We start from the raw sequence: 15,275 nt of genomic DNA, 5'->3' as shown, positions 1-15,275 counted from the left end.
CAATGATATGTAGCATGCAACAGAACGTCCACAACCCCTTTCTTGCTTTTCACAAAAGTAGCTCCGCTTTTTTCATTAGCTTACCAAGGAACAAATATACATTGGTAGAGATTCAATAAAATCAATTAGTTAGGCAACCCTTTTAAGCAACAATGGAAATAGGAGTCAGGAGCTGTGTTAATGCCTTGTCTCAGACAGGACAATGCTCAGTACTTGCTCATGTACTAAAAGCACAGTCACCCAGGTCACTGTTATGTTTGCTGAAAGGCTGAATGGTTATTTTACTGAATGGATGCTGCAGCTCTTGTGTCAGGCTTTATATACCTAATTTAATTGTTGCCACTGGCAACAGTGGGATCCATGTCAGCTGCTGATGCCATTTATGCTACTGAAGCAAAGTCTGTGCCACAGTTTCCATTAGTAATGTCTGTGTTTAAAAGAATACTGATTGAGTAAAGAAACAAATGCAAGGAGAGAAGCTTCAAGAATTCTGAAGACATGTAGGTAGGGCCATTTTTGGCCAAAAAGATAAAGACTGTGCATTAATTTGTTCATTCAACAAGTATTTACTGAACATCTACTATGTCCTAGCCAATGTACACATGGTTAACAAATCGTAGTCCTAGGCTTCCATGAAGTTTCTAGTCGAGAGTGGAACACAAATGATAAATAGATAACAGCCAAGCAAATATGTAATTACTAATTGTGATTAAGAATGATAAAGGATGTAAACAATGTTGTAAATGATATATACATATAGTCAGGAAAACCATCCTTCAGATAGTGATGTTCAGACTAAAATTTGAAGGGTGAAAAGCTGTTGCCAATGGTGGGCAAGTTCTAGGCAGAGAGACCTGCATATTCAAAGTTCCTAAGACTAGAAGGGTAGTTGGAGTGTCCAACGGTACAGAAAGCTGGCTGGCTTGGCGGGACTGATTGTTCATTTTGGTCATGATGAATTTATAGTGAAGCTAACATGGCCAATATTTTTTTTCCTCTAGTATCATTCAATGATATAGGTATAGGCATGGACAAGTTAGACAGTTGGGTTCATTTGGAGTTGTTTTTTTTTCTTTCTATTTATGTTTCTTTTTTCTTTTTTGGAAGTGTGATGAGAGATGGGGAGCTGAGAGAAGTGCAAAGAAGTGCAAGGGACTACTTTGCAAACCAATTTTAGGATCTAAAATGAAGAAGAATGGAAGTAAGGCATGAGGGATTGTATGCCTGGAGAGTAAGCAGTGGAGAAAATGAGTTGATAGTCTATAGCTAGAGAGGTAAAGACAACATCTAAGGGGTGACAGTGAGAAGAGGTATCTGAGGCCAAGAGGAGGGATATTTTGGTAAAGGTAAATTGTGAATATGGGAGTGGGTTTAAGATAAAGACCTTCTACTTAGAAGGATTGAAGTGCTGTGGTATTCTCAGAAGTCTGCCTATGTTGGTAGTTTTATTACCTCTAGATTTGTGTTCATCATTTTATGTGCCTATTCATTTTATTGTTGATATTGGCCACTCCTCATTCCTTAATACTCAGCTTCCTCTGAGTCTGTTTTTCTAAACCTTAAAACTCTTTTGGAAAAAAATCCAGTTTCATTAAAAGTTACTTGTTTCTCTATTCTCTGGATCCTTGCCAGCTGATATGTTATTTAACAAGAAAAACAAATTCAGTTAAAATTAATTTGGGATGATAGTTTAATTTGTTATTCCAGATAACACATTTGCATTTTAGCAGAAGCTTTTAATAACAAATAGAAAAGAGTATCTAATATAGAAATTCAAACTAGAGAGAGAAATATTTTGGTGCAGAACACTTTTCTTTTTTTGCCTCTATGTAAAATCCTTGGGATAGTCATTTAATTTACTTATATGTGGGGTTAATCCTGACATAAGACCAGATATGAGAGTCTTTTTTTTCAAAGCTGTAACAGAATTTGAGACATATTACTTGCTGCAGTTTCAAGTGAACCTAGAAACTTAGTCCCATTTCTGACTTTGGAGGTATAAAGAAAGTAGGCTGAGAAAACAAAATTAGTTGCTTCGCCTAGTTAATTAGTCAACTGGATAGCTACTCAAATCCCAGTCTGTACCACACTGTATACATTGTACTTCTTTTCTTTCAGAGATTTTAAAATTGAACCTTCTCAAATAGGTGGAAGAATGTCCTATTATAACAGTCATTCAGAAATGGAGATCCTACAGTCTTCTAAAATACCCTGTACAATGTTTAGTAACCTTTAATAACAGGAAATTATCCATTACATTTCAGCATAGGGTAGTGGAAAGAACTCTTGTTTAGAAATAAGATGTAGATTGTGGTCATAGCAGTTGTAGGCAGCCTCTAAGATGTCCCCCAACTATCTTTACTTTGCCATATTCATGCCTTTGTCTAACCCATTCCCCTTGAGCATGGGCTGAACTTAGTGACTTGCTTCTAATGAAGACTATATAGTGAAAATGGAGGAATATCACTTCTAATATTAGGTCATAAACAAAACAAAACAAAACAAAACAAAACAAAACTAAACACTTTGGTTCCCATGTTGGAGCTCTTTGCTCTCTCTTGGATCACTTCATCTGGGGAAAGCAACCTGCCATTTTGTGAGATAGCAGCCCGTGTGACAAGGAATTGAGGCCTGCCAATAATCAGGATTTGGAAGTGGATGGCTCTTGTCTCCACCTCACCAGCCCCTTGTTCAATGGAATCTTCAAATGAAACTGTGGCCTTGGCTGGTAGTTTGGCTAAACTGCAACCTCATGAGATGCCTTGACCCAGGTACCCAGGTACCCAGACAAATTGTGACCCTATTCCTGACTCACAGAAACTGGGATAATAAATGTTTGTTTTAGTAGCACACCTTTGTGCTAGTCCTAGGCTTTTTGGGCTCAGTTTTTTCACTTGTGTATGTTCAACGATTGAACCAAGTGATCTTTGAGGTCATGTATGTACAGATTGCTGTTAGCTACCTGAATCCCTCCTGTGTTAGCATAAGCCAATTTTATCTAATTGTATCTTCAGTAGTGATGAAGAATAGTCAGCCATTATTTTCTAGAAGTAACCCTTCAAATATGAAGACTATAGGAAAGCCTGTAGCCTCCCTTCCAATCCAATGTGTGAAAATAATAGGAAACCTTTGATGTGTAAGGATTTGGTTTTATTTTCTTAATCTCTAATGCTAAATTTATTTATTTCTTTAAACAATATCACTGTACTTGTTAAATGCTATATCACCTGAATCTTATTCTTTCTAACATCCTATAAGAAAGGATGTATGTACATGCATTTTTGTCTATATACCTTGACAGGGGCTTTCAAAAGCTTTAACTTCCAGGAAGTAAATGTTATGATTGGTTCTTATTTGACAAAACAATCACAATGACTTAGACTATTTACCCTGGGTAAATTGACAACCCTGAAGATTGTATCTGAAATGTGTTTTCAGTATCTATTTGGATAAGGCATTTTTGATGTGGAGATGACTATGTATTCAAAAATATTTTCTCTAAACATGTAATAGAAGTCTTTCTGCTGGGCACCTATTAGATGGCCAATATGTTATTAATTGATTCATTGATCTAGGTTTTAACATATGTTTTCCCAAAGGAACAGAAGCTATTCTGTTGGCATTTTGGCAGAATTAGGCCAGTTAGACCTCAGAGAATCCTGGATTCCATTCATTTGTGGTAATTCTATACAGCAACTCATTAAAAATAATACGAGTGCTATGTAAAACCTTCACTGGGTATTGATTTCTGTTTCTCAATATGTTGTATTTGAATCTGAGCCCTTATTTTCTGCACATTGTGGGCTCCTGCCTCTCCTGTGAAGCCAAGGAAATGTGTGTGTTTGGTTTGGGACATGTGTGTATTAGCAGGTGTATTGTATGGCACGGTGGAAAATTTGCAGAGAAATGGTTGTGGTGTCTCATGTTAACTTTGCCACTGCTTTGTGTAATTAAGCTATAGAAGTTATCCAGGAGGAATCCACATTGTAAACAAATGTTTATAATCATTAACATCAAAATGGTCTAAAAACAGATATTTAGAAGCCCAAAATATGAAAGTGGTCTGTTTTTAAGCAACATGTACACTGTTCTTTGTTTTCTGTCTTGTGAGTTGCCCTCATTTCCCATTTTTTCTGAAATTTGTTAAAGATGCTAGAACTTAGCCACGTGAGTGGCTAAGTTATCCAAGAATGTGATTCAGCCTAATCAATGAGGGGGTGTGCTGGCAGTGCCTGTAGGCTGCTCCCCTCTCCCTGTGCCTCCCTTGCCCTTGACAGAGGCCATGTAAGGAGACCGCTAACTGCTTGCTGTGATAGCTCGGCCAGTGATGAGGTGACCTGTGGCTCAAGGCTCAGGGAAGACCACCAACTGCTTTCAGCTAGGTCAGTGACCAGCTGTCAGCTGGGGAGAGTCTTCTGTCAGTGCCAGCCTAGGGGAGATTCAAAGTGCTGACCTGGAGGGGAAAGGGCAGACTACTCAAGAACTCACTCTATTTGCATTGTAAAGGCAGAGAAGGAGGTGACTTTGGGAGGCAGCTCTCATCCCTAGACCTCCCACAAAGAAGCAGATGCATTTAAAGGGCTGGAAGCATGGGGCGAGACGGAATTCGGAATTCGCCTTCTTTGTTGATTCACTGCCTGATTTTTATGCGGCTTTAAATGCAGAGGCTTTCCTTTATTAGGAAATGTTCTTTAGACTAGACTTAATGCTGCATCTCGCTGATTTTTTTTTAAAACTTGTTCTCACGAATCCTTCAACCTGATGTTAGCTAATTTGCAAATAAGAAAATAAATAACTTAGGTTTCTTTGCAGGGCTAGAAAGTGGCTTTTAATCCTATAATGTTTTCCTCAGTCATCACCATGCTTAGTGAAGAGAACAGCCTTAAAAACAGAAAGCTTTGCAGTGATTCCATGGCAGTGTGCTGGAGAGAGAGTGTGCCTGAGAGCATCATAAAAACCAGGGGAGAGGCGCTCCATAAATATGCGGGTAGTTATTTATTACAAAATAAATTATGTATTGACATGAGGAATTACACCATAATTTTCTGTTTGAGATGGTACCAAAGTAAATTGGTTTCTATCTAAAAGGTCACATGGAATGTTGGCTTTGTGTTCCTGTCATGACATTTGCCTTATTGGCATTCAGGAGCATTCCCTCTGCTTCATGCAATCACTGTCTCCTTTCACTGTGTTTACAGATAATCCAGCAACTTTGCAGGCCAAATGGTTTTCTGAATATGAGCCCACAAAGCATTGAATCAGACAGCCTCCTGCTTAGAGAGTTTTCAGCACAGTTCAGCCATAAGGCAAACATCAATAATTGCTTTAGAAGAGAAAGTGACAGGAAATTGTTCATAATTTGCCATCACAATAATTAAGAGTGGCTAACACTATTGCAGCCACTATTTAATTTCCCCTTCTTTAAAATTAACTCTGTTATTGTCACCAACTGCTCGGTGGTGAGACCGATTAACACTGTTTGTCCGAGGGCTTCTATTCCTAGGAACACATCATTCACTCACCTCCATGTGGAACCAACTATGCAATTTGATCCAAGCTGTTTTACATTTACAGTGAGGACCTGCATGAGCTTTAAAAGAGTAGCCCAACTGCTAAACTGTTGTTTAGCAGGCCTCTCGTATATACTGAACTGCATATGGCTTAGAACAAATAATCAAGTTCCTTACAGTCAGGGGTCAAGAGGAAAGTAGGAAGTGTCTTAGCCATTGTTCAGTGTGGTTTTCATGCCTGATTTGGTAGGTAAAGGTTATCAGAAGAGTCCGTTCAAGTGTGCTTAGAAACCTTAATGACACCTCTCAACTCCCTTGGCAGACATCTCATGAAGGGGAGCAGGTTATTGGAGGCCAAAATTAGAAATCCCATCCTTGGTAAATGAACTGATTAGTGTCTTCCTGTGTCTGAGCTGCCCACGGCTAGAATGGCTAGAGCTTCTGTCCTGGGTGTCTCACTTCAAGCACCTTCTAAGGACTCCAAAGTCACAATGCTCTTGTACTCTTTCCCTGGCTCAGCACATCCTGACTCTTACTGCACTAATTTGTGTGTTGACTTCCTCTCTTTTATCAGGCATTAAGCCCTTTGAGGTCAGAGTTTTGAATGCTCACAGTCCCAAGCATGAGACATAAAATAGTTGCTGAACAAATATTTTTTGACAGACTAAAAGATGAATGACTGACAGTACTCACACAGAAGTTGGGGGAGAAGGACTCTTCACCATGGGTCCAGTGGGCTATCATTAACTGTCCCAACCAAGAAGCACCCTGGCCATGGAAGAGCAAATTAGATTCTGTTAAAAGGAAAAAAAAAGCCAGTTGGTCTTAGGTGAAAGGTTTGCTAAAACCCTATTTCTTTAAAAAAATTTTTTTAAATGTTTATTTATTTTTGAAGGAGAGAGAGACAGAGTGTGAGTAGGGGGGTGGCGCAGAGAGGGAGACACAGAATCCGAAGCAGGCTCCAGGCTCTGAGCTGCCAGAACAGAGCCCGACGTGGGGCTCGAACCCACAAACTGCGAGATCATGACCTGAGCCGAAGTCAGATGCTCAACCAACTGAGCCACACAAGCTCCCCTCCAAAACCCTATTTCTTAATTCAACATAATATATTGAGTGGCTAGCCTATGCCAGGCACTGTTTTAGGCACTTGAGATTTATCGATGGGAAAAATGATTCATACAACTATACAGTTTATATTCTGGTGCAGGAAGTTAGACAATTAATAATAAGCATAATAAGTAAATCATGTATTATGCTGGAATGTGACCTATACAGTGAAAACAATGAAGCAGGGTAAATGAGATTGAGATGCTAGGGGTGGGTGTTAGGCATAGGTGGCTCTCAATTTTAAATAGAGTCAGCAGGGTAAGCCTCATTGGCATGATAGCATTTGGGAAAGGACCGGAGGTTAGTGTAGGAGTTACCATATGGCTGTTAGAAGAGGAGCATTCAAGGTATAGGAACCGCCTGAGTAAAGGCCCTAAGTTGGAAGCATGCCTGGAGTGTTCTGTGAGGACGACAAGGAAGTGGATTAGAATAAACGACAGGGGTGTAGTAGGAGATGAGGTCAGAGAGGTGACAGAACACCTGATCAAGGGCTTGGTAGACCATTGTAAAGCCTTTGGCCTTTACTCTGAGTGACAGGGTTAATCTAATTCACTCCCTCCTTTGTACTTGGAACTCCCATTTCCCATTTGTACTTCTATCTATTTCAGCAAGTAACACATCATGTTAAACTGTTTGTGTCTTTCTCCCTTGCTAGACTCTCAGGTTCTAAATGCAATTTTTAAACCTCATTCTTCTCTGTATCTGGGCCAGAAGAATGAATGCACATTATAAATGTTCCATTATTGTCTGTTGAACTGAATTATGACAACAAACAAATCACAGGAGCAGGGATCACACGATACTGTAAAAGGAACACAGATTGCAGATAGTTTCTGGGGTAAACGAGTTGGTCTAAGAATGCATCATACCTTCTCAGATATAGGCTGGTGTTTTTCTCCTAAAGTACTCTGTTTTTTTTTTTTTTTCCTTGTGTGCAGTTTTCTCACCACCCTCTAATGGCTGCTTCCAAAAAATCAGCTGCAATGCTGAAGCTGACAGTATCTTTCTCTCCAGGGAACCTCTGGTGGATAAGCTACTGGTTGGTCTCACAAGCTAGGGCTCTGCATTTCAACCTCAGATGCCCATTGGAATCCCTGGGGAGTCTTTATAAACTATGGTGTCTCATCACAGAGCAGTTGTACCAGAAGTTCTGATGGGGCTCAGGTTTGGGTATATTTTAAAAGCTCCCAGATGATTCTGATGTCCAGCCAGAGTAGAGATGTATTGATCTGGAGCTGTTCCAAGAGCTTCAGAGGTGGCCCACATTCTTTATGAATATTTGAGCTGTAACAAAGAGAATATAAAAATTTGGTCAATTCCCCCAAATCATCAATTCTTGGTAGAGGCATGGCTTTTGCATCATGGTGGAAGCTCAAGGGTATCTTATTACATCTGCATGTATGTATGGGTGCATGTGTGGTGGCTTGAGGAAGGTTGTGTGTTCTCTAGGATGACCAACCTACTTATATATAAGTCAGCTTGTATGTGATATTTACAGAAGCTCAATCGGGAGCCAGTTTCTGGGTCTTCTTTCAGAAGAATACATATCTGGTCCTTTCAAGGTCAATTTGCATTCTGGGAAGCAGTGGTGCTGGCTATATATCCTTATGGACAAATGAAACGACCTTGTTTCCCAACTTGGTTCTTACCACAGATTGAGTACTCTTCCATCATGGTTTAGCACATTCTAAGCTAAGGGTTGTGAAAGCATGCCTATGGCTCCCAATTTAGGCAACCTATGCATTATCCAATCACCTTGGGCTTGGGGGTCAAATGCCAGCTACTCAGGGGTAGCTGGTCATCAGCAGCATGTGTGAGCACTGGTGGTGTCTACTGTAAACCATGGTCATGCATACATTTCCTCCTCATAAAATGTTAAAGCTGACTTTTTGACATACTTGGGGAAAGATCTTGCCTTCTTAATATACTCATTGTTCAGACTGTTCTCAGTGCCAAAGCAGGGCCATGCACCTCAGGCTCTGTGAATGTGTGGTGAATTTAATTATTTTGTATCTTCATTTTTGCCTTTATATATGTGTCACTAAACACTCCTGGAGTATCTGGTGGGTACTGTGCTACATTCTGGGAGCACAGGGCAGGTATGATATTCTTCCTTCAGCTCACATTCTAGACAAGGAAGTCAACATAGAAACAGAAGATCAGAACTTAAGACAGGAGCTCATCAGGCATGAGGAAAAATAGGAGGTAGGGGGAGGGTCTTACAGGGTATGGGTCATGAAAGGTAAGGGGTTAGGAAAATGCATTAGGGTTTAGAGAACAAATGTATTCCTGAAGTAGAGGGGATAGTAGTGGAGGTGGGGCTAGAGGCATAGACTGGAAGCAGGTTGTAAAGCATTTTCATGCCAAGGGAATTTGGACTTGATACTGAAAAGGCAAGGTGGTACAAATGAAAAAAAAAGATAAAAATATACTTAACCTTCATAATCAGAAAAATCTGATTAAATTCTGACTGTGCTACTTATTAGTTACATAATATTGTGCTAATGATTGGAAATAGTTCAGTCTCTATTTCCTCATCTACAAACATAATATGGGTCACTTGGGTGGCTCAGTCAGTTAAGCGTCCTGACTTTGGCTCAGGTCATGATCTTGTGGTTCGTGAGTTTGAGCCCTGCGTCGGGCTTTGTGCTGACGGCTCAGAGCCTGGAGCTAGCTTTGGATTCTTTGTCTCCCTTTCTCTCTGCTCCAATTCCCCCCCCCCCCATCAATGCTCTGTCTGTCTCTCTCTCTGTCTCTCAAAAATGAACAAGTGTTAAAAAAATTAAAAACATGATAATAAAAGAAACATGATAATACCTACCTTCGCAGGGTTAGCTTGAGGGCTAAATGAGACAATGCCCATGAAAGTAAGGGCAGCCAGATGGTAGATTCTGGAGCTATGTAATCCAACTACTCACTTAATTAAAATAAAAGAAAAAGATTTATTTTTGAGATGCACTAGCCACCTTTCAAGTGTACAATGCCATATGTAGCTAGCGGCTGTCATATTGGAAAGCACTGAATATAGGACATTTCCAACATTAGAAAATATTCTATTGGGCAGTGCTCCTCCATAGAGTTTCCTTTGCCTTTCTGGAAGCACCAGACTCCTAACTGATGTAGTTAATGTGTTGATAGTGTGTGATATATTGTATTATGAAAATAAAGCTTGGAAATGTGCTCAGATCAAGATTGGGTTTCTCTCTGAGATGTCAGTCAGAAGTTCACACACAGGCCTTTGCTGACACGTAGCTGTGGCTCCCAGATCTCTCTTGTAGCTGTTCTGCCTGCCTTCCCTCTAGGCTTGGATTTATACTTAGTTCTCTTGGAAATGGCCATGGTGACAAGCAAACTGTTCTGGAACTAAGACACAAGTTTCCCTGGGGACTTACCTCAGGATCTAAACAGCATTCTCTATGGGATTGCCTATAGAAGTGACTCATGCCATTTCAAATAACAGCCTAATTCATCCTGTTCCCTTTACTAAGGTTTCGTAGCCCAGAACATCAGGGATGATGGCCATTTCTGGTGACAGGTAGACACCTGCATTGAACTCTCAGTTCACTTCAACTTAAGCTACTTGCCCAGAAAGAGTGTATTAACTTCCAGTTTCTACTTAACTTTGACTTTGCTCAGAGAAAGAGCTAAAGTTATAAGCACAGGTTGTTATCTCACATGAAGCAGTTATTTTCAGGATTAAAAAAATTAGAAGGACTGTTGAGAGAACAGAATGTATAAAACCTAGCCAATTAAAGCAAAAATTAGTTAAAAATTTCCTTAATCACCTTGGGAGAAACAGGTTCTTGCTGACAATTATATCATCGTGCTATATTATCACATAATTTATTTTGTACACATAATTGACTTTTACTTGAGAAGCAAGAAAGCCCGTGTGGAAATGTTAAAAAGAAGTCAAGTGAGAGACCAGCTAGGATAAATTAAATCCATCAGTGTGTAAATATAATAAGGTGAAAGAAATCTGGCATTTATTGAGGGGTATATGCAAATACGTGAGTTGCTAGAAGGGACATTCTCTGGGGCCCGCAATGACTTGGGGAATTTTGAAGAATTGGCAGAGGTACAGCTGGCCATGAGAGGTAGTTGGGATTATGGTGAGAAATGGGGAGGGACTTCAGACAGGGAAGATGTGTGAAGTTGTAGAGATGGAAATAAAACTGTCTTCTTTCGTGAGAAATGAACAGACCGTTCTGACCTAACACACATGTATTATGTGGATGAGAAATAAATGAGAAGTAAGGGTAGCAAGGGACAGTCCTTGATTAATTTAGCAATAATTAGGTAAGTTTGTTTACTGCACACTTTTGAGTCAGACAACGAGCTAAAACATTTTTGACATACATTATTTAATTTAAGCTTTGTAACAGTTCAGTGAGGTGGATATTATTATTCACATTTTATAGATGAGGCAACTTATATTTAGAGAGATTAAGTAGTCCTCCCAAGGTATTGGGAAACAATCCTCCATGGATCTTTTGCATCTCTGTACATCTTTAGATCAGGGCCACTGGCTGCCTCTGTTCTGAACTAACTTTTCATGGATGCCTGTATAGCTAACAGCTTTGAAAGATAGAGCCAGTATCTCCTTCTGGAGAAGGAGGCAGATTTATTTATTGTCTGGTGCAGTAAAAACAACATCTTCCTCTGAGGCAAAGATTAAGCAAGTTTACTGCCCATTATAAAAGATTTGGGTACCTTAAACTCAGGGTTCCTTTTTCAGACTGCCATGTATAGGAGTCACTTGGTCCTTTCACATTGCCCTGTGGGAACTAAGGCTCAAGGAGGTGGAGTGAGTGGTGACACTTTGGGCACTTAGTGCTGTTTCTCTGAGTAGTTTGTTTTTAATTAAATAAACTTACTTATTTTTAATTATATTTACTACTTATTTAATTTCCTTGTCTCTGACCCAGAAATTTTGTGTCTTCTCCCAGCATCTCTGAAACTGGCAGACTAATTATTAGCCTACAAATAGGGTAAATTTTCAAAGCATTCACAGAGCATACACTTAAACATCTAGTAAATAGTAGAATGACCTTAGAAGTCAACCAACTTTTTGGTTGTAAGGGCTTGTGCTAGAGTGGTTTGAAAGGAAGAAATAGATGCCAAAAACAGAAAGGAAGAAACAAGGGTAGTGAGAATATTTTGGGATGGAGCGTGGGGCCAGAAGTTGTCAGAAAGTATGAAAGGCCAAAAGATGCATTAAAATTCTGAGTGGGAGCAGATGAATGCAAAAATTAATAAAATGATGAGGTACTTTATCATTGGAGGAAGAGGGGCAGGTTGTTTTCTGCTTTTAGAGTTTTTCTCCTCTGATTTAAGAGCTAGATATTTAAAAACTCTCTGCACAGGATCTAATAGAGGAAGCAGACAAACCCATACCAACTAGATCTCCCCTCTTCTCACCTTCTTTCAGTTTGGGTGGATGGAGCTGTTGAGAGGACTGGAGAGGTAGCGGATTATTGCTGGCATCTCTGTGTGTGAGGGTGTGGGGGGGGAGAAGGGGCAAGTGGCTGGAGCAATGGCTCAGTTACCGTTGAGGCTATTTCAGACATTCTCAGGCTGTTGGAGGCTGTATCTCTCAGAGTAAAGATTGGCTCTTTTTTTTTTTTTTTTTATTAAAAAAAAATTTTTTTTTCAACGTTTATTTATTTTTGGGACAGAGAGAGACAGAGCATGAACGGGGGAGGGGCAGAGAGAGAGGGAGACAGAATCAGAAACAGGCTCCAGGCTCTGAGCCATCAGCCCAGAGCCTGACGCGGGGCTCGAACTCTCGGACCGCGAGATCGTGACCTGGCTGAAGTCGGACGCTTAACCGACTGCGCCACCCAGGCGCCCAAGATTGGCTCTTAAGCATTATTGTTTTGCAAAAACACCATTGCAGTTATCCTAGGTGATTGCTCTGCCCCCCTTACTCTTTTCTTAGATGGACTTTTTAATAATAAAATCTTAACACCTAGATGGCTACAGACACATGAAAAGATGCTCAACATCACTCCTTATCAGAGAAATACAAATCAAAACCACATTGAGATACCACCTCACACAGGTCAGAGTGGCTAAAATTAACGATTCAGAAAACAACAGATGTTGATGAGGATGTGGAGAAATGGGAACCCTCTTGCATTGTTGGTGGGAATGCAAACTGGTGCAGGCACTCTGGAAGACAGTGTGGAGGTTCCTCAGAAAAGTAAAAATAGAACTACCCTACAACCCAGCAATAGCACTACTAGGAATTTATCCAAAGTATACAGGAGTGCTGATTCATAGGGGCACATGTACCCCCATGTTTATTGTAGCACTTTCAACAATAGCCAAATTATGGAAAGAGCCCAAATGTCCAGCTACCGATGAATGGATAAAGAAAATGTGGTTTATGTATACAATGGAACACTACTTGGCAATGAGAAAGAATGAAACCATGCGATTTGCAACAACATGGATGAAACTGGAGGGTATTACGCTAAGTGAAATAAGTCAGGCAGAAAAAAGACATATATCATATATTTTCACTCATATGTGGAGTTTGAGAAACTTAACAGAAGACCATGGAGAAAGTGAAGAAGAAAAAAATAGTTTCAAACAGAGAGGGAGGCAAACCATAAGAGACTCTTAAATATAGAGAACAAACTGAGGGTTGATGGCGGGGGGGAAGGAGAGGGGAAAATGGGTGATGGGCATTGAGGAGGGCACCTGTTAGGATGAGCACTGGATGTTGTATGTAAGCAATGAATAATGGGAATCTACTCCCAAAGCCAAGAGCACACTGTATACACTGTTAGCTAACTTGACAACAAATTATATTGATAAAAACAAGTTCAAAATGTTATCTATTGCTCCTGCAGTGTCATATATGGTGGCAAAAATTTAAATATTTTCTTCCTTTCCCTATATAATAATTTTTTTAAAAGAAGCTATGACAAGTTAGAGGAAAGACAAACGGATTCCATCTATTTATATATTATTATCTCCTGGCCCCTCTGTCTTAACTAATAGTTCAGAAAATCATGCCAGGTCGTGTTTTTAAAGTAAGAAGGAATCCTCCAAGAAGAATCCAAGTTGGTAGACCCTGAGATACTCAGTGTATCATATTCCTTTTGGGAGAATAAAATTGTTCAGTGTTTCCTACTTCTGAATCAGTTGCCAATGTTTGGTGAACTTTATCTACTGCCACACATTCCCTTTGTGAGTGGCAAATTATGCAATGACACAATTATGTTGCTGTTCTCCCAGGGAGTCCGCGGAGGCAACACTTCATGTCTCTGTGTCTGAAGCCCACGTGTCTTGGGAACAGAGTTATACTTTCAGTGGTAAAAAAGATTTTAATCTTTAAAAAAGGTGGCATGATCTTTTATTAGATGATTTTAGGAGTTGTAGATTAGTCAGCCACAAATGTACTAGGTAGGCATGAACCCTTTCTTTCTTTTTTTTTGTATGTATCATTTTTAGCATCTTCTGTATCTATGAATAACAGGTTCTCAGGTGAAGCACTGAGTATGTCACTGAAAGCCCAGTAGAGTTAAGTGTGCAAAGTCAGTCTGAACATATGCTGTAATGGATTTGACCTCGTAGAGCACTACAAAGAGAAATTGCAGATAACCATCTGAACTGACTTCTGAAGCTTGTAGTTCTGACTCCCAAGATACAGAGAAAAAAGTGAGACTGAACAGATTGGAATGAACAACTCTGAGATTGCAGAATATAATTGAGCCTGATTTTAAAAGTAAATAAAGCTACATAAAGAATGATTTAATGCTTTTTAAAATATTCTTTAATTCCCCAAAATGTACTTGAAGTACAATAAATAGTTTGCTGTACAGTCTGCTTTTCCTGATCACATTGATGCCTGTTAAAGTGAATATTTGATCGGGGCGCCTGGGTGGCTCAGTCGGTTAGGCGTTGGCCTTCGGTTCAGGTCATGAATGATCTTACAGTTTGTGGGTTCGAGCCCCATGTCAAGCTCTGTGCTGACAGCTCAGAGCCTGGAGCCTCCTTCGGATTCTGTGTCTACCTCTGTCTCTGCCCCTCCCCTGCTCATGCTCTGTCTCAATCTCTCTCTGTCTCAAAAAAAAAAAATAAATAAACATTAAAAAGAAAAAAAGTGAATATTTTTTTTAAATTTTTTTAAGTTTATTCATTTTTCAGAGAGAGAGAGACAGAGTATGAGCAGGGGAGGGGTAGAGAGAGAGGGAGACACAGAATCCGAAGTAGGCTCCAGGCTCCGAGCTGTCAGCACAGAGCCTGACGCGGGGCTTGAACTCACAAACTGTGAGATCATGACCTGAGCTGAAGTCGGACGCTCAACCGACTGCGCCACCCAGGCGCCCCATAAAGTGAATATTTGATCAATGTATAGACATACATATGAAATTAGAAATCACTAGAACCTTAGACTGTAAAGAGGTGACAACACCATACAGGTGACCTAATCTTATCCACTACCCAGGGCAAATATAGCCTTAACAACAGTGATTTAGGCTAACACTTGAATGCTTCCTGTGATGGGCACTCAGTAATTTATGGTTGGTTTTTAGTGCTACAAAGATAAGGTGCTTAGAGACATAAAATTGTAGATATTATGAAATATTATAGCAAGCATAATTTTTGCCATGAGCACACCATTGATAGCATATACACTTTTTT

This window comes from Leopardus geoffroyi, chromosome B2 (genome assembly GCF_018350155.1).
Source record: "Leopardus geoffroyi isolate Oge1 chromosome B2, O.geoffroyi_Oge1_pat1.0, whole genome shotgun sequence".
Classification (NCBI taxonomy): Eukaryota; Metazoa; Chordata; class Mammalia; order Carnivora; family Felidae; genus Leopardus; species Leopardus geoffroyi.
Note: the sequence above shows the minus strand (reverse complement) of the source record.